This window comes from Harpia harpyja, chromosome 16 (assembly GCF_026419915.1).
Source record: "Harpia harpyja isolate bHarHar1 chromosome 16, bHarHar1 primary haplotype, whole genome shotgun sequence".
NCBI classification, from domain to species: Eukaryota; Metazoa; Chordata; class Aves; order Accipitriformes; family Accipitridae; genus Harpia; species Harpia harpyja.
Genome location: NC_068955.1, coordinates 27,893,241 through 27,910,381, shown reverse-complemented (window position 1 = coordinate 27,910,381; position 17,141 = coordinate 27,893,241). Strand labels below are relative to the sequence as shown.

The window sequence follows — 17,141 nt, the reverse complement described above, 5'->3', positions numbered from 1 at the left end:
TCTGAATAACTTTCTACCATCAACAAATTTTGCCACCTTGCTATTCAGTACATTCCTATGATATTATGGATATGTTAAACATCGGAGGTCTCGATGCAGAATACTGTGGAAAGCCTCTGGAGATCACTCTCAATTGAGAAAATTATCCTGTTCTCAGTTTCCTACCTGTTCACCAATTATTTTACCTATTTTCCTTTTTATGCAAGGGTTGCTTAAATATCTTCAGAGCTTATAGTAAGAGGCTTGGTTGGGAGTCGTTTGGAAGTGTAAGCGGGTTGTATCAGCTGGACCTGCCCGTGTGAAAACCTTATGACTCCTTACAAAAGCATCAGGTTTGTGAAGCTTGGCTTAAGCGCCGATAACATTTTTCCAAGCGCTTCAGTTCATCATACATGTTCAGGAGTAAAATGGTAAAAAAGAGAGCCAAGAAAGTAAATCAGTAGCACTTTGCTGCCTTAGCAAGGTGAACTGACTTACTTCCTAATCAGACGAGCACCGAGCATCGCAGCGGTGGGGCTGTGTGAGCTCTCCTTTGAGCAGCAGCGAGCCGGTGCTCTGGTCAGGACACGAGACGGGCTGCGTGGTGGCAACGTGACTCCACAGGCAGAAGCTGTTGTGGTTTCTTCCTCAGCAGGTGGGAATGGGGACTGCTGGACTGGGCCAGTGTGCTGTCACTGGGGCTGGCTCATCTTTTCTGGTAGAAGGGGGGCAAGGCGGTTGATTTTTTTTTCAGAAATAAAAGCCAATGTTTTAGCATGGAAATGAGTAATATAAACGCGCTCAAAACTATGCCATTTTTCCAGACATGGAAATACAAGTCTGAGAGGTTTTTCCGTGCTTATTCAGGGAAATTACTGGGGCTGAGAAGCATTTTGTGGGTCAAGTGTGGAACATTTTGTGTGCACAAGTTCTTGCAGGTGTGAGGTCCCGGGTGTTCTCCTCCCACCTGGCTTTCCTTGTCATCGGCAGAAGCGGGGAAGAGAGCTACGGATTCACAGGTCCCTTTTAACCAAGGCAGAGGTATTGTGTTGGTCTGTTGTAGATCAACATGCTTTAAAGATCCTCTTTTAAGTAGCAGTCCCTGCAAGAACCTGGTAAAAGTTAAGTTCTTTGGCTGGACTAATGGAGTTTCTAGGCGTACCCCAGAGACTCCATTTAACTCTGCTGACAGATCCAGCTATTTAAGGCTACTTAAAACTTCTAATTGAATTTTCAAAGCAAAAATGATTTAACTGTATTTTAAAGCCTTCAAAAGGAAAAAAAAAGGAATACATTAAATTGTTTTTAAAATTGACTCGTAACTGTGTAACTGCAGTAACATACAGTGTTAAGTTCTGTCACTCTTAAAATATACAGGAAAAAAGAGGGAGGTCATCTTTGCTTACTCAAATGTCCTACTGAATTCAAAACAACACATTAAAATGTAAATTAAAGTCTCTCTTTTTTTTTTTTTTTTTTTAATTTTTGCAGATGCAGAAAGACTGTGAAGATAAACTTCAAAGGTTCTGATGACTGTCTCACTTTCTCCTAGGGAACTTATGAACACCATTATAACATGTGAGTGTAAGATAAAAAATATCTACTGGCTTCACTAGGCTATTGTACTTCAATTTTTGCTTAAAATTAAACACCTAAGTTAAGTAAATTTAGAGAACTTGAAAGTCTTCCAACTGCTGCAGTATTCAAAGTGTAGGTTGGGCATGTTTAGTAGATGGAGCCAAATTATTTTTATGCAGTATGTTAACTAACTGACATCTAAGAGTGCTCCATTACTTCGTGATTATTTTTTACAAGGAAAAACAAAATGCATTTGTACTTGCCTGTATTTTGAATACAGCAAAAATCCTTTCATTTGAGTCAGCTGGTAGCAGTTATCGTGTGGTTTAACACGATGAATCAGAATTCTCCTATGCAATTGTTAATGTCTGTGTTGTGAGCTGCATTCAGACTTGCTGGAGAAAAGTTAAATCAAAATAAATATGTTCCACAGCAGCAATCTTCTTTATTTCTAGCTCTTTATTTAGAAGTGATGCACTTTGACCGATACATCAGACAAGCTGCACTTGCAGGTCCTTATATCCATGTTTTGTTTTCCACATTAAAGAAGGTTGCAACTTCATTGCTCTGAATAGAGAAAACAAACATATGTGTAATTTCCAGTTTTGCAAAAATTTGCACCGTGCAAGTCTTTAAATAATTTTTTAAAATATTTTTTTCTAAACCTGTTGAGTAAACTTAAATTAAGGTTGTTATAAATAAGTAAACAAACAAAAGAAGGTGCTTTTGTAAAAAGAAACCTATTTTGTGGAAACAAGCTAATTCTTTAGATTTTCTATAAAGGCAAAACATACGGTAATTTAATACGTAAGCGGGTTGTGAAAGCAGACGTATTTCGGCACAAATCTTTAAACCAAAATATTGGCTGTTGTCTTCTTGTTTCTCTTTTTTCTTAAAACAGTTTGCCCTTATTGAATATGGTCAGAATGTCCCATAAGGTGGCATGAGACAGGGAAGGTGGCCTCCATTCGTCCCCTCTGGCATACTGGAACGGGTAGACTGCCCATAAGCCAAATCTGGTTGCCTTCTCCTACTATTCCGTTCAGGTATCTAATATTAAAAATGACCAGTATCTTCTGGGCTTTTTGTTTCAAAATGGGAATGGAAACCTTTAAGGTGGGCTATAATGAGCACTGAATTCAGCAAGGCAGAAGACACCTCGCAGCCCCACGAGATGCAGAGCACCTTGCCAAACACCTTTACCAGCCATCCTGCTGGTAAAATCATCCTGAAAAGCTAAGCCAAGGGTAGGCTGAGTAATATACTTGGGTTATTTATGAGGTATGGAAAGAAATGGCATCTCTGAGGCATTACATGCCTTCCACTTTTGAAGCGATCAGACCTGCCAAAAGACATAAACCTTCATTTGTCTCTGGCCTTTCTCTGTCTTACGATGTGCAGTTTCTTCCTCTCATGATGCTACAGCACAAACCCGCTGCGTTTTCCTCGATCCCTTTCAGGGAAATTGACTTTTTCCACATCACTCTCTTGATAGGAAGTCATCTCCTCCTGTGACTCCCCACTTTGTTCACTGATTTGTCTAGAGACTGTGGCAGAGCCCAGAATTTCAGTCTGCCCCTTAAACAGTTGGGCTAATTCAAGGATTGACAGACCCATCTGAAGTAGAAAAATTAGATAGCATGTCAATAAACCAGAGTTTGGGGTTTTTTTTCTGTCCTGCTGTCCCTTACAATATATTCTGGATGATGTGCTCTGCCTGTAACATTTGCAACCACTAATAACTTCTGGGAGGAACCTCTCATTCAACATGCAAAACCCCATTCTTGACCACAAAACAGTGGGCAGGTTCAAGCTGCTAATATATCAGCAGTTATCAGTAGCAGGCTGTGATTTCTCTTTGTTCTCAGTAGTTTGGGATTTGCATAGATCCCTGTAATATTAGAAGATTTTTATTTAATCAGTCTGCCTGTGTATTTTAAGTGGAATAAATAGCATGGAGCTCTCACTGCTTTGTAGGTTTGATGGTTTTACCTCTGCTAAGTCTAGCAGAAGTCACGAGGCTCTGCATTTTAATAGTTCCATGGCTTATACATGTGGATTTCTGTGGATTTAAAGTTGCCCTTGAAGTCAATGAGAACACTAAACAAAGCTAATAGCGTCTGTGTTCACTCTGGTCGCATCAAAACGAAGCTGATGTGTGACACTCAATTTCTAGGTTGTACTTTCCAATGGCATAACAACAGATGACACTCCAGTGTGTCATAGTAAACAACAAGCATTGACATCTCCTGGTGTTTTTTAGAATATTTTTCCACTGATAATGTGTTTTTTTGACAATCTTCCAACTGGTTTTGCTGGAGATAACGAGGACTTGTCATAGTACCTGGAATGAATGAAGTTGGTTGTTCCCCTCACGACACAGTGATGGAAGGGGTGGCTTTTTCCTCAAGTTCATCTACTTTGACTGATTAGATTTACTTGAGTCATGCCATAAATGTTTTTCTCTTGATTGGATGCCTCTGTCGTCTAAATAAGGTTGTGTCTTGCTACTTTTTCTTCCTCAGGCAGTTGCAGCATGGGGATAAACAGTTTGTCCCCTGCTCAAATCCAGCCGGGTATCATACTTTCCTTCCATCTTACTTCTGTTCTCTGCACCATTGGCACCAGAATGCCTACATTTTGTTTCATCTCCCAATGTCTGGCTCACCTCCTTTTTTCTGTTTGCGTGCCTGTGTTCTGTTCATGCCGATGAGAGGTCTTTTTCTTGGCAGTTCCACTTGTAAGGTGGGATCCTGCGTCTTACAGATGGTCCCTTCTCTGCTCGGAGCATCCCTAGGTCTCCAGGACTGCACTCAGGTCATACCCGTGACACCGCAGTAATAGCATTTGTTTAGTTTTCAGTTCCTTTGTTTCAAGTAACATCCCCCACCCTATACCACGGATGTTTAAAATGATGTCTGCAGACATATCCTGTCACAATTTTTATCAGATTTCTTTCTTTTTTCTCTCAGCATTTGGGGCGGGGGTTTTTTTGGTACTAGTTTGGCAACAGAGGGAATGTCCGCACCATACAGCGCAACATGTCACAGATTATGATGTGATTTTATTAGTAGCACTCATTAAATCACTCTGGAACTGGAATTAGTTTAGTGCTGCATTCAAACTAACTAGTTGTGCTGAGAATCGAGAGTTGTTATTTTTAGGACAGAAATGACAGTACCTAACTACGCTTTCTTTTGCCTGCAGAGAATATGGGTTATGTTCTCCCTGCTGCCAAAAGCCAACTCAAACTTTATGTACATCCATGATCGCCGGCTTGAGACTTAGCTGACACGTGGAGCTTACATTCACTTTCTGAAAAGGGATTAAATTCTTCTCATGGACTAATGTTTCAGGGTAAATAAGCAGATTGTATAAAGATTGTCACTTAAAATGAGAAGATATTACAGTGTCTGAACTGAATAACACTGCTGAGGGTGCACGGAACATCAAATTTTCTCTTATTAAAACTAAATCACAACCTTCATATTTTAGAAAGAGTTCATTAAAACTTATCTACTTAATTAAAGGCATGTGTCCCTATATAGAGACAGACAAACAAATTAACATAATATGCCTCAGCTTCTCCTGAGGAATGTAATATTCTTATCTTTAGAACACTAATTGCTGCAGTTAGGGTTTTGTTAAAAATGAATTGATATTTGCTAAGAGCACAGATTTGACAGATGCAGAAAACACGAGTGACTACGACAGCATTCTGATACTCAGATGAAACAAGGTATTTAAATGTTAATAGAGTGTTTTTCTAATAAGAGGAAAAATATTAGTTTAGCAAATTAATCCCAGTGCATTGATGTCTTTCATGGGATTGTAGTGCTTTGTTAATCTATCATGTTACAGAAAGATTCAAAGTGAAAGCTACTTCTATCATAGTAAACTGTAGCAACATGTGTAATAACAGGGAAGATTAGTTCCTGCCTACACAATTAGGCAATGTATTGACTTAATACAGTTCATGCACATACATAATAAATGGAAGTTTATTATAATATGCATGCAGCCATCTTGAATACACTGATTAGCAACATAATACAGTCAAACATAATCATATATATTTGTATTTTGTCAAGTGCAAATTAAGTCAATGTATTCCAATGTTCTGTATTAGCTGCGTTAAGCCCACAAGCTGTATGGAGACAAAAGAACTAACTGATATTTATTTCAGTAAATCCTTCCTTACGTTGACAAGTAAATATTCCATGGAGTGCAGATCTCCTTGAGAAGAAACAAGGCACGTACCGGAACAGAAGCAACGTATTATTGGGATATATTAACAGTTTAGAAAATAATCTGTAGCAATCAGCAAAGTGCAAGTAACAGCCGAAATGATTTTTCCTGGGTCTCCGGTGCGAAGCCATGTCTGTTGGGACATGGAGCAAGAGCAGTCTTGCAGACGACTGGGAGACACTGTTTACCTAGACCTTCTCGCAGAGCATTTAGCTTTGGTGTGTGCAGCCTTCTCACTCCCGTTTTACTGGGCAGTGAAAGGCTGGCCTGAGTCTTTTAGCCAGAGAAGCGCTAGAGAGACGAGATCCCTGGCTCCTGGGAGACATACATCCCCATGGATGGCTGCTTTATTCTGGTTCAGGGAGTTTATAACCTTACCTCACTGGTCTTGGTGTCATCTACTTGTCCCAAGTACTTGACAACGACGGCAATATAATTGAGAAATCTGTTTAACAGGGTTCACCAGCCGGGTTCCTTGCTAGTGGTATTGATGTCCCTCAGCCAGACCTCTTTTACATGCCGTAGATGTCAGAAGAACTGATCCAGGATCTCCCATCCTTGCCGGGTGTGCCGACGGGTCGTGAATAGCTTCTCCAGGTCACGACACCAGTGTGGCTGAGGGCTCTTGATCTTCTTAAATGTACTTCGCTCTTTTCATTTCTTGAAATTTAAAAAAACCCAAACCAAACAACACCACCCCAAAAACTAAAAACAAAACCAAAAAACCCAACAAACCCTAAACTGCAAATACAAGTAATGTGTCTGTAGGAAGAGACATTTCTGTTACTTGGAAGAGGTTTCCAAGTAATTTGGAATTTGCCGCTAGTTGGCTTGGAGCAACTGAACTGTCAGTGTAATTCCCTTCATCATGGCTTGACTATTAAATTCAGTTTACTAGGACCGTCTTCTGTGTAGCACTGTCTAATATAGCATTTATCAGTCGTATTAAAACATCTAGTAATGCGCAGATTTTCATTAAGCGGCAAATAGATCTGTGTTTTGTATCACAGACACGCTGTTAACCCATTAACTCAGATAACAGTTTAGGATGAATGACCAGTGTCGTATGGGGCTATGTTTTGGATTTGTGACCAAAACAGTATTGATAATACAACATGGTTTAGTTATTGCTGAGCAGTGCTTACACATCATCAAGGGCTTTTCCGTTTCTCAGGCTGCTCCACCAGCGAGTAGGCTGGGGTGCACTAAAAACTGGGAGGGGACACCGCCAGGAGCACTGACCCCAACTGACCAAACGGATGACCCATGCCATATGACGTCATACCCAGCAATAAACCTGGGGGAAAGAGGAGGAAGGAGGGACATTTGGAGTTATGGAGTTTGTCTTCCCAAGGAACCGTTATGGGAGATGAAGCCCTGCTTTCCTGGGAAAGACTACGCACGTATGTATAGATACGTTATGAGTTTAAAAGGAGGGATAGACATATTATGGAGCCCTGAATGAAAAGTTCCAGTAGTAGCAAATACATGACTATGCTTTCTTTTGCACTGAAATTCAAGCATTATGCATACTTGAACATTACCCACCAATTAAAAGGCAATTTGAGAGAAGTAACAGCATCCTCGGTGTCAAGGGAGCCAAGATTCACAGTCGTAACTGAAGGGCTTCCCTGACTGCAGCTTCGGAGCTAGGCATTTCAGTAACACGTAATTTACAAGATAGAACTGTGTTCTATGAGTTATGTAAATGACTCTAAATTATTATTCTGCCATCAATAATACAGCAATTTTAGGAACTGCTAATTTACCCAGTAGGAGAGGGTTTTATGTGGCATATGGAAACGAATGAGCCACACATACTTCTCTTGCTTAAAACAGAGAGCTTTGGACCGTGTGATAAGCCCATAATATTCACGTCACAAAGGATTTTTCTAAATACTAAAGTATCTGCCCTTGGTATTAAAGATAAGGGGAGTTCCGCTTGAGAAAATGGGGGACAACCGTTCTGGTTTGTTGCTGGTTTTACATTGCGCAGTCATCTTGTTTTGAATCTTCTTTAAAAATAAACTAATTCTGTCAATATAGGCAGTATATTCATTTTGTGTGTAGAAGCTACATTCATATAATGTAAATGGTATAAAAATATCTTTTTTTTTTTTTTCTGTTAAAAAGAAATGTTAAAATACGAGGGCTAGATCTTTCAGTTTGGTATAAACTGACAAAATCTGTGCCAGGTAACCAGGTAGAATCAACAAGATCTACAACAGCTGAGGATCTGGGTTTTGGCATAAATGCAAAATAAAGGTTCGTGAACTACTTTAGACTTCCAATGAGAAAATAAAATCAATTAGAATGGCATTGAGTGACATTCCTTAAAAATATTTTAAATTGAAAGTTCTTAAAAAACATTGTCTATACTTGAATGCAACCATGGATCCTGAAAAATGCCATGCTTCAGGAAAAAATTATATTAAAATATATGATATGTGTCATGCATGCTTTTTAGTTAGTAGAAAATGGGTTCCTTCTTACTTAAAAAATAAATAAGAAAGGAATAAAGTTAAGAATGTAAGAAAAAAATCAATGTTTAATTTAGTAAGGGGTAACTCAAAGTATACTTGAGTTGCTTATAGAAATTATCTCTAGTTTGGAGTCTGGGAAATAAGGTCACAAATTTCTTTATTACAGACAAGTTATAAGGTAGCTTATAACTTATTGCTTAAAGAAAAGCTACAAAAGCGGTCTTTAATACCTTTGTAATATTGCTAGTTCCTTATGGCAGCAGTCAGGAAAACTGAAAAAGTGAAAAATAGTGAAGGGAAATAAGGTGATTAAAATACTAAAAAAAAATTACTGGGTCATGATAGTTAAGCACTCAAAATGGGTGAGGGTGAACCAACGTTTTGCGTGCGTGTCATTATTAAATTTTTTGTATTAAATGCTGTGCAGAAGTAATATCTGAAAAAAAAGAATGAATACATTTAACAGATCTTTTTCATTTAAAAAAAACCCATACAAAACCATACAAACCCCAGCCTCTTATTTTTCCATAATATGCCTGAAATATTTTTTCTGTTTTTTATGAGAAGTTGTTTTCAAGTTGTGGATGTTCCTTCCTACACATGTTCTTTTACCATTTTTCTAATATTCCAAAAGAAAAATGGGAATGGGGCAAAGCAGGAATAAAAAGCAAGCAAATTATAGAAGGACGGGTAGTTTCAGCTTGGGGGCCTTCTATAAAATGAAAAAAGTGAGAATCTTCTGTTAACGTAATTTCAAAAAACCGTAGTATTAGTCATCATTAAACACAAAGAGACAATTTTGCTAAAGATGTAAAGAAGATGTAAAGAAATTAACAACGAAACACTTCACCTTTGTTTTCTCGTGATAGTGTTAGGTTATTTAGGGTAGGGTATCTGCTTTATCCCTGAATTTAAAGAGGAAAAAACCCAAACAAATATTGGCTACAGCTGACCTTGTCTATTATATATCATTAATCTAACAGTGACATCAAGCCGCATAAAATTAGAAGACACACATTGATCTGAATGGTGACCTAAAAGTGACGTATGCAATGGGACAGCAGCGTATGTCAGTGAGAAAAAGGACAATTTTACTGTGGCACTTTTTGTTCGACTTTTCTGTCCAGAAAGAACTCCAAAAACCTGAACAATCTCCACAGGAGAAGGTAAGGTTTGTGCAATGTTCCACGCTAGCAGAACGAGAAAGGGAAGTTCTAAATTTACCTGCTCTCCCTTCTCTTGCCAAGGAGACTTTGATATTGAAGAAGGGAAAGGTATGGACAGCTACAGAGAAGAGTTACAGGATTTCGGTTCTGCAATGTGCTTGCATTACCAGACTCCATTATTTGAGTCCAGCAGAACATATATGATTGTAAATCATATAGCAAAATGTTGCCTACCAAAGCTGTAAATAGCTGATGGAAAATAAACACATATAAACCGACATAACAAAACAATGAGGAGGAATTAATGGCTGATTAATGAATCAGTATTCAGCCAGAACCATCCATAAAAGCACAGACCAGTTAATCAAAGCTTTCTTTTTACTTTTATGTAGTTAACATATTTCTACTTAGTAAAGTACCGAAGTGGACAGCTGGAATTACTAAAGTAATGTATAGAGTCAACATTTAGTTTTTGGAGTGGACAATGAAGAAAATAAAGACTGAGAAGTTCACTGGGTCATGCCTTATTTCTCTCTACAGGGACATGTTTGTTTAATTCTCTGTTCCAGAGATTTCTTTGACCTATTGTCAGATGTAGTGTTGATTTATCACAGTTATTCTTAAATTTGGATCAAAATGATGGTAGTGTTCACACTGTAATATGTATATTTAAGGGGCTGTGGTCAGTATTTGATGATGCCTCAGTTTGTTGCTAGCTGCTGTTCTACAGCAGCTCCGGGGAGAGAGTTTGGCAATGCTTTTCCAATTGTTGGGTAACATATGCTATTACAGCTCTGACCTGTAGAAAATGTCATAAAGATGCAGACACGTTAGTATCTCTGTCTCCTGCAAATTCTGTTCAACAAATGCTAGCTAGTTGTGTATGCAATACACAAATGGTGAATGCAGCTGATGGAAGGAGACACTAACAATAGCCACGTTTAAACTGGAACGGCAATGTGAAAGGACATTTTTTGATCATTTTTTTTCTGAAAGAGTAATCACACAAAATAATTGCAGACCATGTCATCCATCTTGTGTTCCTTTGAGGAACACAGTGACATTGTTAGAAAAACATTTATACGTTAGACATTAAAACTGTTCTAGCTAACTTTAATATAGCCTTGAAGTAGTAATAATAATAATAATTTTCTCTATAAAGTTATATAGCAGTACAAGTCTGTGCAAAACACCTTCAGCAAAATATACAACTTAAAATTTCGAATCCTCTTTCCCTCCAACAATCTTCCAGGTGGCGTCTAGGAAATAGACTTCAGCATCTGAATTTGATCTGGGTTTGATTCTGAGTCTCCAGCAGCCCTGGAAGCAGCCTTTTCTAAAGCAGATTAATTCAATAAGCGAAATAGCAGCACGATCGCTGCCTCCTGTTGGTGTGACACCTGGCGTAAAAACACTTCAAACCAGACTGTTTTGTACAGACCCAGTAGTGTCGTGAGTTTTGATTTTGTGGGAGAAGTAGAAGTCAGTTCTGGAGCGCTCATTTACTACCGTGCTGATAAGCACCTGATGTGCTGCTGATAATCGCTTTCCTCTTCTTTAATTACAGCTCTGGTTTTCTATTGACACTTCATGTAGCCAGTGCTAGATATTCCAGTACTAATGAATTTGATTACACTATACCAGATAACGGATCAAATAACACCGTATCAGCTCTTCTATGAAAGAATGTAAACACCTTTTATGTTCTAGCGGCTTGCTGCTTTCTTCATGACACTGTATTTATTCTATCTTGATTTCTAGCTCTGAGCATGATGAATGCATATATTCTCAATTTTTCATAGGGAGGGTGGCAAGCACTGTAATAGATAACTTCAAAGCATAATGAAAAGAAAAATGCAATAAGCCATATTTAGGAGTCTAACCAATTTTTTTCTCATCATTTTGACTGATGAAAATGGAGCAGCATGAGCTATGTGAATGTGTAATCCTTTTCTTACTTGGGAGGCTTCAAATACTGCCTTGCTGGGCTTTTGAAATGGCATGATTATGACTGAATTGCGCATTGCCAAGAAGAATTCCATTTTTCTAAGAACATAGTAAAGTAAAATTATCAAGATTATAAAGAAGTTATGGTTTATTCGAGCCAGCAAAAAGACAGCTTCAAACTGACCATTTTATCAGCTTTTTTCTTCATCGCTACGTGCAGTTTAACATTTGCACATTCCTATTAACTTTCCAATTTGTTTCTGAAGATGGTATTATGCATGGTCTAGTAAAAATAAGCTTGATTTTTCCAGGAAGACTGGTAGAGAAAAATTGATGGGCAGACATCAGCTAGTGTTTTGAACATTTAGATCAGTATTTTCATTTAGGGAGTAGGGAAAATTTAATTCAAAAACATTACAGCTCTAGACCCTCAAAACTGAACTTGTCTTGAAGAGGCTTCAAGTCTTTCAGGTAAACTGTATTAACCTCACTAAAATCAGAAACAAAACGCTTTTCTAAAGAAAAGAAGAGTGTTAAGCTGACACATTACTTTGCAAGCTATATTATTTTAAAAATCATCAAAAGTAACCTTTCCAACAACCAGCTTCAGTTTTCTGGATAAACTAATACAATTTTCCCCTTTTTAAAGGGTCTTGGTGCAATTTTAGACATATTCAATAGCAACAAAATGGACATGGGCAGTTTGGAAATACAGGCAATTAAAAAAAAATAGTTGTGATCAGGTCTCTCTATTCATGTGGCAGAATTCCTCACTGCACAAGGAGCACAGATGACTTCTGCAGCAACCTGCTGTTTAACGCAGAGGGAGATGGTGGTCTCAGGCACTGGTCCCAATAACAAAGGTACTGCTGAATGTGCAATCGCCACCTTGGTTTCTAAAACCATTTTTGGAAAAAGGTAGACGTAAGTTTTCGGTGATTCACTATTCCAGCTGTTTAATGCTTTCTGAAATTTAAATCCTCTTGAGGAGAATCACTTTGAAAAACTGAGGCTTAGTACTTAATTTTATCAGGAAAAACTTTCGGTGCCTGGAAATACTCCAGACATGGGGAGAGGTAGGTTGGCTGGCTGGTTTTGTGGCCTCTCAAGGAGAAAAACCTAACAGCTTCCCATAGCTCAGGAGTACAGATAAAGGAAGAAAAGGTACAGTGGAGTCCGAAGATGGGACAGCTGTCTCTGGCAGTAACCACACTGCTTAACTGGGCACTATTAGGGCAAAGTTTGAAAACTTGGGAGTGACAATACAGGTGAATGCACGTGCTGCTGTTCAGTCCAGAGTCTGCTTGTCCAAGTACGGTTTCTTCACTAGCTGGAAGAGATGAGTGATGGTTTAGTCGAAAGGCAGCCTAAGTTGTAACATTCATCTTTCTTTCTAAACAAAACTGTGCCACACAGGGATGCATATATAGTGATGGAACCACTGAAGCAAAATGCAGAGTACATTCCTCAAAGCTGGAGCCAACAGATTTTGGAACAGTTTTAAGAAGCCAGTATATTTTTGATCAACGTTAAGGAGACAGTTATTGAATATTTGGAAGTCTGGACAGGAATGGGACTTGTACGTCCTCAGGGGAAGAACCACGTGTAGATCCTTTTTCCACAGAAACCCCAAACCTCTGGTAAGCCTGAAATGGAAGTAGAGTTAGGAGCAGATCCTAAAAGAAACATGGCAGAGCTGGGGCATAGTGTAAATAGACAATCCCTTAGCTCTGGTTGAAGGGCTGTGTGGTTGAAATAGTGTTCAGGAAGCCTTAACGGGTTAATGATGTCCTTCCATTAATGAGAAACAGCTAAGGAAAGAACCATGAATCATAGGTACTAGATCCAGTGTGGAAGAGGTCATGACTTATTCTGTCCCCAAAAGTTAGGATGGTAAAGTTGCATACTTTCAATCTTTCTTCATGCCTGGGGCAATAATTTAAAGTTAAAATATTCTTGTTTTCTATAAATTATGAGGAAACAGTATTATAAAGTCTGATGTCTCTCCTAATAACACAAATAAAGCATCCCTGGGGGATCTGCAGCAACTGTTTTCACATGAGCCTAGTAAGATCTGTAACTGGCTTTCATGTGACAGATGCTTTTGTCCTTTTTAAAGCACATTGTTTACACTTTCACTAAGTTTTTTTTCAAGCCAATGCTACATTTTCTCTGTCTTTTTTTTCACCCTTTCCTTTCGTTTCCTTTGCCTGTTCCCAGTCCTCTCAGCTCTCATGATCATGCTTCCCTGCCACCCTCTACTCATCCTCTGCTCCTTCTACGTGTGGTACCCTGCTCCCATACTTCCTCATAGCTGTCTCCTCCTCGAATCACTAGTCTCACTGGCAGCACCTAGCAATAGGTACATCCAATAGTAATGATGACTGTCACTGCTCATGGGATGGGGGAAAAGGGAAAACAGAAGCAGGGAGTTTTTTTAAGAATGTCACTCTATGATTTAGCAAATTTAATCTGTATTTTTCAATGCTTTCTATATGTATTGAAAATCTTTTCTACCTTATCACACAGACAAATTAATGGATTAGTTGAAGCATGCCAAGTCCTATCGAAATGGAAATGCACTAATGCTATCTTGCTTTGTTTTCAGAAGACCGATATATATTCTAACAAAACTAACTACTTCAGTCCATAGTTTAAAAAATTATGACCAGCTATTTCCCTTTCTGCTATTCTAGCAGTTTTGTACAGATTCTTGTGATACTAAAGGAAAAGCATCGACTGTAATTGGGTCCTGGTCCCTGAGATTTATTGTTGGAAGATTATACCGTCTATAACTCTGCCAGACTGCAACGGGCCCAGGACATTACAGAATACGTAGTCCGAGCACAGCCACATGGAATGTCTATCTCATATCTGTAATGAAGTAAAAAATCACTAATTGCTGCTTTAGCCTATTTCATAACTTTCAATAGAATAGTATATATTTCTAGCTAACTTTAGATAAGTCATAACTGTAAATTGTGCATTTTCACACAGATATACATTTGTCTGGTTCGGCAGCATTTACAGGAAACCTGTAATTTCTAATTGCTGAGACTTGCACTTGCTTTTTGTTTGTGCTAATTAATGAAGAATCTGCATGTGGTTGAGAGGGGTGAAAAGGAAGGTAGTTAGAAAAACAGGACTATACCTCCATATGCACACATGCAGTAGCAAAGGTGGTAGAGTTCTCTTTATTTTTCAGTTTACTTTTTATTGAGCTGAGACTAGTAATTTGCTGTTTATACTCCCTGCATACTCGGGCATTTTGCATTATCGTCAATATACTGCTGCATAACTAACATGCTAGCCTGCAGAAGCATTAATATAGTGTTAAATATATATGGGTCCTAAAATATATGTTAGGTATCCATTTTATTTTGAAAATCTTCATTACAGTTACTTCTGTAAAAAAAGGATTTTGCAATACTTAAATCATTTTGCTCACAGTATAAGTAGTAAGGCTTAAGAAAGAAACATTTTATTTAATAAGAGTAGGGGATATGTTGTTTTCAAAGATGATGCTCTTAAAAAAATACAAAAATATCGTAAGAACTTCCCTTAGTTTTGAAAATATTGCAGTTGTGATGAGCACTGTAACTTGCAGACTCGCGTAAGTAAAGATGATAGAAGCAACATTAGCTGTGCTGAAGTAGTCTACGCTAGTTAACCTAGGATTCCTCTACGGGCAATTGAGAGATACGGGGTACTCCAGAGGGAAATTCATATCACCCGTCTCAAGTCTTTAAAGACTGGATGGGATTGCTCACCTTCTGGAGATGTCTGCCTCCCCTCATTATAGAAGGAGCATAGATGAATAGTACAGCAGAGGTGGCAACTCCTTACTTAATTAAGACTTCATGAGATATGAACAGTGGAGCTCAGATTTTTTTTCCCACACATACATAAACTTAGAGAGTACTGAGCTAAACAAAAACCTTTGTTTACTGTAGCAATAATATTAAGTTTTGAACACAGCCCTTCAAATATAGTGGTAATGTGCATATGTGTCTATGACAATTACATTACGGCAAAAATATGCGTGTTCACGAGAAAAAGAGCATACTTACAGGATCAATAACTTGCCTATTCGTTGCCTAATATTCGTAGATGTATCACTTCTGTGGCATTTGGGAAATGAATTGACACATCAGTGATAAACTGAATTTGGGATACAGTTTCTTTGTCCTTGGTAATATCTCTGTTGTGTACTGCATACGATTGCATCCAATAAAGTTGTTTTCTAAAGGTGGAAACATTTCAGAAAGCATTGATGTAAGGGAGCCGGGCATCTAATCAGGTGGGGACATTGGTGATTGGATAGCATACGTAGTTTACCGTGATTGTTAGTAGTACAATACTGTAGTAATAGAGGTCTTCCTCACCGCGTATTTTCACTCTGTTAGCTTGATGAATACCAGGAGGAGATTGCTACCACAAAGCTGACAGAGAAACTCATTTAAATGAGAAGCTACCACAAAGACGCTAAATAGAGTTTTTTCCAGAGGTGGTTTTCTGTTTGTTTCTTTTCGTTTCATTTAAATATCTTGAGCTGTCACAGAAAAGGATTTTAATTTAGTAAGTCAATAAAACCTTTATTTTATAGTGAATTGTTCTTTGTGGGTTTTTTTTGCTTAGGCTAAAAGCTGCCATTCTGTGGTGACTGATAACTCATTTTGCTCCTTTGATTTCTTGCTGTGCATACTTGAAGAGCATCTTCTAACTTACACACAGCTTGTTTTCCTTTCTGCTTCTGATTGGTTTTGCTGCATGTTTATTTTGTTACCTGTGCCTAAAGGCTGTTTTCTTATGTGGGAACAGCTCATGCGCCTTCTGATTTTTGCCATATGGTAGGCTTTACTTCTCTGTGTGATATCCTCTCGATTACATTCATCAGCACATTCCCTAAAAGGCAACTTTGACAATGCTCTTTGCATACACAGAAATAAGAATTTGCACTTTCCTGTTGGAAGTTACCGAATAGATCTGCTCCGTGGCAGCGTAACTTCTCCCTTTTCACTTCCTTGGATGGCTACAGGGCAGTGTGTTTTGGAGGTGTATGCTTTTAGGAACTTCCCCAGGGAGGAACTGGTGTTACCTGTGTGTGAAACGCAGAGCTGTGCAGGTGACGATAGGGAAGATGAAGCTCCTGACGAATTAAGAAGCGGGAATTATGGGAAGGGAGATTTGTTAGGCTATAAATTCCTTAGCTCTTTCCAAAAACAGAACACTATAATCGTCTCTGTGGGTGAAACCATTTCTGTGAAGAAGCCTTACGCAAACATAAACTTTATTTTATGCCCCATTTTAGCCAATGAGGGTAACTAGTACACTACCATTGTATTATATTTGATTAAACTCTAAAAATATACATAAAATAAGGTTCATCAACACCAACACTTTGTTCCAATACAACTGACTTCACAGACTGAACCTCATCAAGGATATTGCCGAATTGTTTGCAGCAGTGCAAAAAAAGATTTTGAGTCATCCGTGCAAGTGGAAATAAAGCAAGATCTTGTGTCACATCATTACACACCGTATCTGCACTGGCATGCACCCTGATTACCCATCAGATATACTACAGGAGTTTTCCATAGTTATGTATGCGTTTTCTAAATTATATCTGTTAATAAGCAATTTTTCCCAGTTTGTTATTCTCACGCTTTACCTCCCACTGTGTTTTGGCTGCCTTTCAAAACTGATCCTTTAAAAAAAACAGCAAAGAATATCTCTTGAA

General features: G+C 38.4%; 2 long non-coding RNA genes across 2 annotated transcripts; both read left to right on the top strand.

The window, feature by feature from the left end:
• Positions 1-1,457: 1,457 nt before the first annotated feature.
• On the top strand, positions 1,458-7,179 carry LOC128152964 (uncharacterized). The gene is made up of 4 exons (XR_008238800.1): positions 1,458-1,557; positions 2,459-2,603; positions 4,765-4,914; positions 6,980-7,179. It is a non-coding gene; the product is annotated as an uncharacterized LOC128152964 (long non-coding RNA).
• A 5,386-nt stretch (positions 7,180-12,565) lies between these two features.
• LOC128152762 (uncharacterized) lies at positions 12,566-16,006 on the top strand. The gene is made up of 2 exons (XR_008238750.1): positions 12,566-13,041; positions 14,098-16,006. It is a non-coding gene; the product is annotated as an uncharacterized LOC128152762 (long non-coding RNA).
• The last annotated feature ends 1,135 nt before the right edge of the window (positions 16,007-17,141 follow it).